This window comes from Vulpes vulpes, chromosome 9 (assembly GCF_048418805.1).
Source record: "Vulpes vulpes isolate BD-2025 chromosome 9, VulVul3, whole genome shotgun sequence".
Lineage (NCBI taxonomy): Eukaryota > Metazoa > Chordata > Mammalia > Carnivora > Canidae > Vulpes > Vulpes vulpes.
Window position 1 is genome coordinate 13763127 of NC_132788.1, and position 12694 is coordinate 13775820.

The following is a 12694-nucleotide window of genomic DNA, read 5'->3' on the forward strand; positions in this document are numbered from 1 at the left end:
TGTTTCGAGTTGAGCAGCCATTGGAACATGGAGGATGAAAGATACCTGGAGTAGAGCTGGACTGAACCTACCAGTTGGAGCCAAGGCCAGCCTAACAGACTTTAACAAATACCAGCCAGTCATCACAGTTATCACCTGTGTAAAAGACAAAGAAATACATATTGTTGTATGCAACTAAAATTTGGGGTATTCACACAGCATTTATGAGGCATCAATTAACTCATACCTGTGAAATTCCAAGATAATTCTCAGGATTTGATCTCATTAGATCAGATCAGTGGTTCTCAAACTGTGGTCATCAGCATCTCTTAGGAGCAGCACTAGCATTACCTGGGAACTTACTTAAAATGGGTAGATTCCATTCCAGACCTACAGAACCATAAAGTCTGAGGGAAAAGGACCAGTAATTTTTGTTTTAACCAGTACTCCAAGTGATTCGGATTCACCATAAAGTTTGCAATTCACTGACCTAGATCACATGTTCATCCTTAAACCAATCACAGGACATAAATGATCAGGCCTGGAACTGGGGTATGGGTCAGGGACACCAGAATTATCTAAACTAGCGGGGAAGAGCCTGAGAATGTGAGTTTCTAACAAGTTCTCAGATGATGGTGATTCTGCTGGTCTGGGGAGCACGGAGAATCAGAGAATCACTGGTCCAGGCCACAAGTGCAACAGGAGCGACTCACTGGGAAATCAACATTCTATTAACAGAAGAAGGGAACAAGGGACACCTGGGTGGCTCAGCAGTTGAGCATCTGCCTTCAGCTCAGGGCATGACCCCAGGATACTGGGATCGAGTCCCGCATCGGGGCCTATGTGGAGCCTGCTTCTCCCTCTGCCTGTGTCTCTGCCTCTCTCCATGTGTCTCTCATGAATAAATAAACAAAATATTTTTTTAAAAAAGAAAGAAGAAAACAAAAGATGGAGACCAGGCAGGGAACAGATGTAAATCATAGCCTCATTCTTATTAAAAGAAAAGAGTTCTTATGTAAGAGATCAGACAACCTCCAGTATTCTCCAACAATCCTGCAGGGACAAGAAAATCTGAAGCCAAAAAAAAAAAAAAAATGGAATCTCATCTGTCTTATAGTTCATGAAGTTGATTGAGACATAAACTGATTTTTTTTGTCTCTTCAATTTTGCTGAAATTCAATGCAGATCTAAGGAATCAAATAAAAGACAGCAGTTTTTGTTACCAAAAGCCATGTATCATTTCAATTGTGATGTGAGTTGTCACACAAATCTTTCCTAGTACAATTCATTTAAGATAAATATAGTACTTAAGGAGACAGTGTCTATATATCAGACAATCGAGTCATTTTGATCCATCCTAGTGAAACCAAGTTTCAAGCCTATAGTTTTGAATGATCCAAGATACAAAATAAAGTCACAGACCCTGGTTATCGCTGCTACTTTTAATACGTTCTTGAAATTTGGAAATCAAAGAATTTTAGGACTTGAAGAACCTTAGAGAACGTTTAACCCACATACTGCAAACCACCAGACAACGGGCCACATCCCCCACCCAGAAATGTGCTTTATTTGCCCTGCACAGCAGTGTTTTCCTTTTAATTAAAATTATTGTTGTATTACTGATGCAATCAATGTGGAAGACAGTATATAATTTCCTCCAAAAATTAAAAATAGAATTACCATATGATCCAGTAATTCCACTACTGAATTTATGCCCAAAGAAAACAGAAACACTAATTTGAAAAAGTGCGTGCAGCTCTATATTTATTGCTGCATTATTAACAATGGCCAAGATGTGGAAACAATCTAAGTATCTCTCTATAGATAAATAAAGAAGACATGGTGTATATATATGATGGAATATTACTCAGGCATAAAATGAATGAAATTTTGCGATTTGCAACAACATGGATACTAGAGGGTATAATGCTAAGTGAAAGAAGTCAATCAGAGAAAGACAAAGACCAAGACTGTATGACTTCATTTGTATATAAAATTTAAGAAACAATAAATGAACAAAGGAAGAAAAAAAAAAAACAAAAAACAGACTCTTAACTATGGAGTCAGAGAACAAACTGGTAGTTGCCAGAAAGGAAGTGGGGGAGTGGGGAGTGGGTAAAATAGATAAAGAAGATTAAAAATACAGTTACTTAAAATAATTAATTAATTAATTAATTGCCATATTTAAAATTTTTCAACTTTTCTTGACAAGTTTGGAGATCTAGCCATATACTATGTGGACAAAAGTTTATGTTCCATCATGGCATGTTGCGTACTGAGTACTGGCTTCCTCCTTTTGAAGGAGTAGGGACTCCTCCTCCCCAGTGTGACACAGACACCCCACTCACTACTGTTTTACAACCAGCCTGCTTCACCCGTTAGCAAGGCAGGCCTCCCTGGGTCCTGTAGGTACTCTGGTCTACAACCTCTCACCTAGCAGAGCCTTGGTTTATCCACAACGAGGACTCTGAGGTTCATGGTAATGACCAACTTTAATTCACCTTATCTCTTTAGCAACAGACCAAGTTATATCGTCAGTTTTTCACAATTTTAGAAAGCAGTTTCTCTGATAGACATTTATTCACCATAGAAAATGGGATAGCGAAGGCAGCCTGGGTGGCCCAGCGGTTTAGCGCCGCCTTCGGCCTGGGTTGTGATCCTGGAGACGTGGGCAAGTCCCACATCGGGCTTCCACTGCATGGAGCCTGCTTCTCCCTCTGCCTGTGTCTCTGCCTCTTTCTCTCTCTCTGTGTTTGTCATGAATAAATAAATAAAATTTAAAAAAAAAAAAAGGAAAATGGGATAGCAAAAGTTCATATTCAAATTCTGCTCTGTCAACACTGAGATAGGTGGTTCATTTTGGTATATGGCTAATTTCAGAAACGTAAAGAAAAATCCATGAATAATGTGAGAAACAATAGGCCACAACAAGTGTAATGTGAAATGAATCTTATTTGCATTTTGTACCCTCAATATTTTCAACTCCTTTGGTGAGAGAGTGATTTTTCCCCATTAAAAAATAATTGTTTTATACCTGACAGCCATTAGGATGACTAACTTAAGAAAATAAATAAATAACAAGTGTTAACAAGGGTGTAGAGAAATTAGAATCCTTGAACATTGTTGGTAGGAATAAAAAATGTGCAGCTGTCATAGAAAACAGTATGGTGGTTCCTCAAAAAAATTAAAAATAGAATTACCAATATGATCCAGCAATTTCACTTTTCCACTTCTCGGTATGTATCCAAAAGAACTGCAAACAGGATTGCAGAGAGATATTTGCCCACCAATGGTCATAGCCACACTATTCACAATAGCCCAGAGTTGGAAGCAATCCAAGGATCCATCAACAGATGAATAGTTGTTTTTTTTTAATATGATATATACGTGTATCTCCAGACTATTATCCAGCCTTAAATAGAAAAGCATTTCTGACACATGCCATGACATGGATGAGCCTTCAGGACACTATCCTAAGTGAAATAAGCCAGACACGAAAATACAAACACTGTATGATTCCACTTTTATGAGGTATCTAATCAACTCCTAGAAACAGAAAGTAGAATGGTGGTTGCCAGGGACTGTGAGAGGGGGAAATAGGGAATTATTGTTTAATGGGTAAAGAGATTTTACAAGATCAAAAAATTCTGGAGCTTGGTTATACAACCATGTGAACATGCTTAACATTACTGAATTGTACCTTAAAATAGTTAAAATGGTAAATTTCATGTTACGTGTTTTTTACTATAGAAAAATAAATTTTTAGAAAAGGAATATTTTTAAATATTCCAGTAGGTTTCTTAGGATCTAGTGTAATTATTTCAAAGGTTAGAATGGTGGGATCCAAAGGTGAAATAGAAAGATGTGCCTGTAGAGGCTGACTGAACTGATACCTCTTAAGGTAGGTGGGAATTTCAGATTAGAATTTGATCTCATTCCAAAAATACAACAAATTTTTTCATTTAATGTTTCAAATTTATTTTCAAAAACAACGTGATAAAAAAAAAGTGAGGACTTGATATAATCAATAAAAATCAAATACAGAAAAAGTAGAAAATATTTTACAACATTAAACCCATCCTTATTTTGGGAATCCCAAAATACTTCGGGGTTTCAATACCTTTTTTGGTATAGATTAATTACTCCTAATCACTAATCCTCGAGATCATAGTTCTTGAAATTAACAACAAGGACTATATTAGCTATTCATATTGTCCTAATTCTGTCTCTATAGGATCATCAATCACTGAGGAAAGGCAAGATCAATGTCAGTGTTCCGTCAGGCAATCTTGGTGCAAACCAACCTCTGATAATTTTGTGATTATTGATCTATTTTTGCTTGTTTAATAAGGAATTCTATAAGCTCCTGATGTGCACGTCATTTTGTCTCACTAACTTTCCTGTCTCAGAGTCTCTGAAGACTGCCAAGGGAAGAGCCACCATGCCAAATGCTCAAAATGCAACTCAATAAGGTTGAGTTTGGTTCACTGGAGAAATTTCATCTGGCTCCTCTCTCACATAGAGCCTCTCTTCTCTATGGATACTATTGAGCTGTAAATAGTAAATGTTCAGGCCTATGAAATGGAAATTGGAATATATCCAGGAAACAGATTAGTCAGTGCTCCAGGGCTAGGCCATCCCCAAAATACAAACTACAGACTCATCTGAAAATTATAAAAGAGCCACAGTTGTCTGTATCTTGAAGCTTAGCCATTCTGACAAACATTATCCTGATGTGACAATACTCTCATAAGTGCTGTGAGAGCTGGAGAGGGGACATGGCGGGAAAGGTGGAAAAACAATGAGACTGGTCTGCTCTCAAGAAGTTTATGTCTTAGTCAAGGTGATAAATGCTATTTACATGATTCCAGAAAATGCATGACCTTGTATAATCAAGCATCAAAAATTTGTGATGTCTGCTACACTTATTAAAAGAATTCAGAGAAGGAAAAATTTTTAAAAATAATATTGATAAAAGGATTCACAGAAGAAAAGAACCCAGGTAATTTAGAGGGTTGAGAAGTATTCCTTGAACTTCATACGGTTCCAAGGAGACCTAGAAAGGAAGATGTCATATGATATACACAAAAATAGCAGGCCACTCACACGCTCTTACTTCGACTCTGCAACAAATATTTCCCATATTTGCCTTAGCACACATCTAGCCATCTGTTCCTTCTTATAACCATCTACACATCCATCTCATTTTTAAAATATATTTTAAGGGGACGCCTGGGTGGCTCAGTGGTTGAGCATCTGCCTTTGGCTCAGGGCGTGATCCCAGGATCCGGGATCAGTCCTACATCGGGCTCCCTGCATGGAGCCTGTTTCTCCCTCTGCCTATGTCTCTGCCTCTCTCTTTCTCTGTCTCTCATGAACAAATAAATCTTAAAAATATATATATTTTTAAGGTAAATTACTATCATCACTTTTAACACCTCTACAAACTTCAGCATAAATATCACTAACTAAAAAAAAAAAAAAAAAAAAAAAAGGAAAAGAAAAGAAAAAATAATTTAAAAAACAAAAATAAAATAAAATAAAAAATATCACTAACTAGAACTTAATATTTGTTCATAGGTTTGGGGAATGAAATTTACATAAAGTGAAATGCATCAATCTGAAGTGTACTCTTTGATGCATTTCTGACAAATGTTTGCTCCCGTGTAACATAACCCCTCACTCAAGACATATAACATTACTACCACTCCAGAAAATTCCCTCATGTTTCTTCCCTGTCAGTACTCACCCTCTAACTCCCTTGAGGTTCCAATTTTTTTATCTGCAAATTAGCTTTGCTGATTTTAGAACATCATATAAATAGAATCGTGTGCTATCTTTTGGGTAAGCCTTCTTTTATTTAGCACAACGTTTTTAAGATTCACTCAGTTTTTTCATAACTCAGTAGTTTGTTCCTTTTTAGTGCTGGATAGTATTCTGCTTTAGAGATAGGCCATAGTTTGTTTTCTACACGCCCATTGATAATCACCTGGACTATTTACATTTTGGGCTATTATGAGCAAAGCTACTATAAACAAATCTTTTCACTTCTCCTATGTAAGCACCCAGGCATGCTAGGTAAAATAGTAAATGTACATTTAGTTTTACAAAAATTGCAGACCTTTATTCAAATTGACTTCCATGTTATATATCCCCACCAACAGTGTATGAAAAATTCTATCTGTTCTCTATCCTCACCAACATCTGGAGTTATCAGTCTTTTTAATTTCAATATTTTAGTGGATGCGTCTTTTCTTTTTTTTTTTTTTTGCTTTTCTTTTTAATGATGTTATTAGATCCTGGGGCCAGAAATAAGAAGGTAAAAATAACTTTACAGCTTATACGAGAACCTCATTTATAATAGAGAGTAGACTAAGAATAAAACCGGATGATGGGTTGTAGCAGGCCTTCGTGGTATATTTTTAAATTAAATCTTGTTCTACAAAACTCCATGGATACCCATTAAAATTATATTTGTTTCTGAGAGCATGCTGGGGAAGGATGTCCTAGAAATATTCAGTCCCGTAATTTATATCTCTTTGCTCCAAAACAAAAGCTGGCGAAGAAACTTCTGCAAAGGACCATTTCAAAAATTGCATCTCATCAGGCAGTAGTGGGGAAAAAATGAGAATAAGATTCAGTCATTAGGGAACATTACTTTTTATATTTGCCCATATTTCATGCAATCATTCTCAAAGTTGTAAAAAAAATCAGGAAAATAAAGAAACATACAAGCCATCTAATTTTTCATTCTATCTTTCTCTTGAAAAAGAAAATGTGAGAATGTGCAATGATCATTATGATGTTCTGTGTAAATAGCAATTTTACATCCTAGGTAAATGCAGGTAAGAATTTCTCTAAAAATGCTGAAAAAACATCTGGAAGAAATGAGTCCATTTTCCATGGTGATTTTTCTAAGAAAACTTTTTAAACTTAGGTATTTTTCTCAAATTATAGTACAATGTCTGTAATTTTATGGAGACCCAGATTTTGGAAAGATAGATGACCCTATCCTAGTAGTTTCAGGTTTCTCGAGTTTGCTTTATAAGATAAGACTGATGCAGCTACTAAAAATGCAGATTCCCAGGCATTCCCCTAGAAAGTCTAATTCAGTCGGGATGAGAAGAGGCCTCAGAATCCGTTTTCAGACCAGTAGCCTAGATTGTTGTTGTTTTTTAAGATTTTATTTATTTTTTTGAGAAAGAGAGAACACAGTGGGAAGTGGGCAGGGACAAGAAAGAGAACCTCAAGCAGACTCCCCGATCCACAAGGAGCACAACGGAGGGTTTGAGCTCAGGACCCTGAGATCACATCCCAAGCTGAAATCCAGAATCCATCGCTTGATCAACTGTGCCACCCAGGTACTCCACCCCAGATTGGTTCTTATCCTTGAGCAAGTTTTGTATAGCACAGAGCCCTCCAGGGACTATATGCTGCACATCTGTACTCCACCACTGCACCATTTCACTGCTGGGGGGTCCAAAATCATACACCAGCAGATTTGGTATCTAGTGAGAGCCCACTTCCTCATGGACAATGCCGTTTTCCTGTGTCTTCACAGTGTGGAAGGTAAGCGCTAGCTCTCTGAAGTCTCTTTTAGGAAGGCACTCATCCCAATCCTGAGGGCTCTACCCCCACGACCTAACCACCTTCCAAAGGCCCCATCTGCTAATTCCATCATCTTAAGGGTAGGATGTTGACAAGTGAATTTTAGGGGGACATAAATATTCAGATCACAGCAGCCAGGAATGCTTACCTACAGTATTTTGTTTAATCTACATTAAGAACCTCAAACAGTCTCTAGTCTACAAAAGCCCTTAATAAGTTTTTGTAAACTGGAGCACCTCTCCAGTTGCTCTACTGAAGCAATTACATTTTTCAACATGGTAATTAAAATGTTTAAAAATAAATTAGGTTTTGTGGCACCTGGGTGGCTCAGTCGGTTAAGCATCTGCCTTTAGCTCAGGTCATGATCTCAAGGTCCTGAGATCAAGTCCCGGGTCAGAGCCTCTGCTCAACAGGGAGTCTACTTGTTCTTCTGTCCCTCCCCCATGCTTGTGTGCTTGCTCTCCCTCTCTCAAAAAAATAAATGAAAATCTTAAAAATAAAAAAATAAAGTTTTGTAAATTAATATGTGCATTCAGGGTCCTGCTAAGATTCATGTACATGCATCTAAAATCTCTTTGTAAGCCAAATATTCCCTATTCAGATATCTTATTACTATTATGCTACTATTAAAAAATACATAACTTCACCTAAAAATATAAGAGTATTTTTATACAGAATGCATTTGATGTCAATAGCAGTGTTGATTTGCTCTTCCAGTTTTATTACATTTACTAATAAATAAAATATTAGATAACCATTGCACACGTAAGCTCCTTATAGATAAAAATTCAGTAGTTTAAATTCTCAGTTAAAAATGTTGGAGGGATGCCTGGGTGGCTCAGTGGTTGAATATCTGCCTTTGGCTCAGGTCATGATCCTGGGGTCCTAGGATCAAGTCCCACATAAATCTTTAATACAAATCTTTTTTAAAAAGTTGGAAAATCTCAAGTGATTAAAATTTCCATGTTATTGTTTTCATAATCTCAATATTAGATACAAGCAATCCGTTTACCAATCTGAAGAAGAATCTAGATTCGTATGCTTCTGTATCAAGTTGTTCCTGCTTTAAGGCAATTCGGTAATTCTGCTTATTGATGACATTAATCTGAATGTCAAGTTCTTCCCAACCTCTTTACTGTCACTTCACCACAAACAATACTTAGTAGAAAATGAAAGTTGAGTTGAATTACTTTTATTTTCATTCAATAGCCTCTCCTTGCTCAATACCATTCTGCTCCTGATGAGCCCTATGACCATAGCACTCATCACGAATAAACACCCAAAACTGAACCTCATTAGCCATATATGCAGTTCTGATGTATAAGGTAGAAATTAATAGAGACCTTTCCACTTCTGTTGAATATTTATAATCATTACTGCAAAACTTCTCATTTCATAAGCATGGATGACTGGACTTTAAAGCTGATATAAATGCCAGCACCAGTAAGAGGAATAATCATTTCTGTCATTTAAAAACATACTGTGTTCTCTGCACTGCTCTAAACACTCATTTACACCTCACAGCCATCCTCTGGGAGGACTATGATTGTCCCCAATTTATGGCAGAAGAAACTGAGCCAAGAAAGGCACACATCACACATGTTTTATCAAAAATACAAAGCTCAACACTCGACTCCAAATGGACACGTTCCTTGATCTACAACTTATTCTGCCTCAGGATGGTTTTAATGACCTAGTTTCTCTAGAAGAAGATGAACAGCAGGTGTTCAAGAGATGGTATTGCAAGGTTGATGTAGTAGAAAAATCAATTTTTAATATGTAGAGGAAAAGGCAAATGGTAAAGTTAGAGGAAACCTAGAAGCTAAGAATTATATGCTTTTATATTAATTTTGAGTAAATATTTTCATACAGTTGGTGCCCCCTGTCTGAGGGCAAGGTTTTTTATTTAACCAAGTCCCAAGGCTTTTATGTACATGTTTTTTATTGAGATAGAATCCACATGTCATAAAATTTACCATACACACTACCATACGAATGAATCTTAAAAACACTATCCTAAGTGACACAAAATGCCACATATGTTATGATTCCATTTATATTAGGTGTCCAGAATATAAAAATCCAGAGATAAAAAATAGATTAATAATTTCTAGGGCAGGGAGAGAAGCTTACATGGGGAGTGACTGCTGATGAGTAAAGTGTTTCTTTCTGAAATGGTGAATATAATCTATAACAAGACAGTGATGATGACTGAAATGTAATTTAATGTTGATGGCTTGTAAAAGAAAAGGGCTTGAACAAATCTGAAATAGGACCAAAAGGGTCACTGGCCATTCTTGGTTAGAAGAGAACACTACCCTTAATTTCTTCATCCTTTTGGGGAAAGCCAGTAAACATTCAATAGGTACATGAACCTAAGCACAGATGGGAAAGTGAGCTACAGGAAAGTATGAATGCACAGACTTCCTGATGGTTAGAACACATTTTAAAAGTTCGAATCTGTAATCTATTTGCATTTATAATTATAGCTAAATGTGTCTCAGTATTTAATTGCCCTCTGCATTTATTTTTAAAAACCTGAAGAAATAAATAGAAGCCCAACAAGATACCTTATTTCCATGTCACTTCATTAACATCCAATATCTCCAGACCACTTAATCATTTTATCTGAGTTACATGAAAGAAGCAAGTCTAAAAACCCAGAATAATACTATCCTGCCAAAAACACACACAAAAAAAACTGAGGAGCCCAAATGTTAACGACAAAAAAAAATTTTGATGAACTAATTTAATTTGAAATAGTCAGAAAAAATGATAATAGCAACATAAATGCAGATACTCCAATGGAAAAAAAAACAAAACCAGACACTTACCTGTATCCATTAGTTCTGATACTTGTTTTTTTAAGCTCGCCTTCTGATACATTGCTATTCTCTATAGTAATACACCAAAAGTCACAGAGGAGGGCCAGTTTCCTGAACAAGGGTATGTTTTCCTGCTTCAATCTCAAGAACCTAGAGCTGGGAGACAGCCTCAAGACTGCTTAAGTGGATAAATGACTATCTGAAAACAAACAAACAAAAAATCAGATGGCCATTTGCTTAATTATAAGCACCTCCAGAGACCAAGAATTTGAATTGAGCACAAGCAAAAATAAACAGTTAAATATCTGATGGAAAACATTTTTTTAACAAAATCATAAATGCAGTCAAGGACTGCATATTTTCATTATTAGCTTCAACCTAAATGTTTCTACACTCATTGAACCAAATCTAAGATAAAACCCACTGAACTAAATCTAACACAGATCTCGTGTAAAAATTAGACCAGAAGTGAAGCAAAATCAATCACATTTTCAGTGAGTTATAATTCTGGCAAGACTGGAAGAGAACTCACCCCTCCCCATCATTGTTTGTAACAGTCCCATAGCCAAATGGCTCCTCTGCCCCTTGAACTCATTTCCATAGGCTGGCATGTGAATTGTTACTGTAATAAGAGATCTGCCTCAGGCCACCATAATGGCAGTGGAGTTGGGGAAAAGATGGGGTCATAGGATCCCTATTTTGAGACTCCCCAACCCAGCCAGACTGCATAAAACCACACACCAATGACTTCACAGAGATTCCATCCAGAGTCAAATAGTCAAACAGTTTGGGTTCAGTTCAAAGAACTATCCATGCTTACAGAAGAATCAGCCACAGGGCCCATTTATAAGGACATGAGCCATTTTTTTAAAAAAACTAAATGATCAGGCATTCTTAGTTCTCTATTAGCAAAATACCTTCTATTTATTTTTTTAAACATATTCAGAGAAAATTACTATTCATTCCTTCCTTTACCAAACATGCCCTTAATAGTATAAGGAACAAAGAATGCTCTTTGTTCTAATACAATGGCAGTAGTCAGAATAGCACGGTTTATTTTGAACAGTCTCTAATGTAAATAAAAGAACAAAAATAATTCATTTATCTTCCTCATCGGAATAAAATTTTCCCATCAAATCACACGCAAATCGCAAAATTCAGTGAGACATTTCATCCAAGGATAAACCCAAGGATGTCTTGCCACTTAAAATAATCAGACATAGTAAATAATATGTGCTGAAAATAAAATTGTTTTTTTCTACCACAAAACGCAGTCACTCACTCAAGAAGGCAAGACCCTTCTAAATAGGTCATAACAAGATCGTTGTTGGCAAGCTTCGGATTGAAAATTATTTTACTAAAATATCATGGGTATGACATTACATGTTAATGGATTACAAAAATATTTTCTTCTAAATCTTCCTGTCTCTTCACATTTATTACCAGTTACTTAGTATCTGCCCTAATCTATTCTTCATCAAAAGCCCCGAAGACCTTTTAAATACTTAAAGACTCAAATGGAAACCCAAGTCCTCCACCTGGCCTGCGAGTCCTTTTATAACTGGCTGAGCTTCTTTGTAAGGTTCCCACTTTCTTGCCCTTTATGCTATGAGATGTCTTCCCTGACCATCCTCCTTAAAGAAGAGTCTCCTAAAGAAGAGTGGCTTTTCGTAATACTAATTAATACTACCGCTAACCACAATATTAATTACAATTTCTGGTCTTATTATTTTATGTATTTATCTAGTTGTCTCTCTTATTCAAGCATGAAGCCTGTCTGTGTCCAGGCCCAGGACAGTACATTAGCTAGGTAGACATTTATAAAGTATGTGCCAAATGTGTAAATGAAAGGACGAATGAATAAATGAGTTGCTTCAACCTCTCAAAAACAATGACACACTCGCATGCACAGAGCATTTCGGCTTGTGGTCAAGATACCTTTCCAGGCTCCTGCACCACTGAGTGAAGAACTGCAGGTGTGTTGTTCACCTTATGCTAAGCTGCTAGGTGCTCAGTCAACCTGGAATAAGCGCACGGAACAACCAGCGATAAATGATGCACCTCCCCAAACACACCACCATCACCACTTGGAAAGCTAGGACAGGCGGACAGGCTCAGTAGCAACAGAAGCAAGGGTAATGTTTACTGGCACTCATGACTTGCCTCGACTGATGCCCTCCCTCTGGCCAACTAATGAGGAAAGAGAGAGAGAAAAAGAATAAGCTAGGAAGTTTTGGAGAACAGGCTGTTTCCAAAGTCAGACAAGTAAGGAGCATAATTAC

General features: G+C 36.8%; 1 long non-coding RNA gene across 1 annotated transcript in view; it reads right to left on the reverse strand.

The window, feature by feature from the left end:
• LOC140593828 (uncharacterized) overlaps nucleotides 1-12694 on the reverse strand; it is a 43478-nt gene that overhangs the window by 13879 nt on the left and 16905 nt on the right. Inside the window, exon 4 of the long non-coding RNA XR_011994137.1 lies at nucleotides 10422-10611. This is a non-coding gene — a long non-coding RNA (uncharacterized lncRNA). The remainder of the gene's footprint in view (nucleotides 1-10421; nucleotides 10612-12694) is intronic.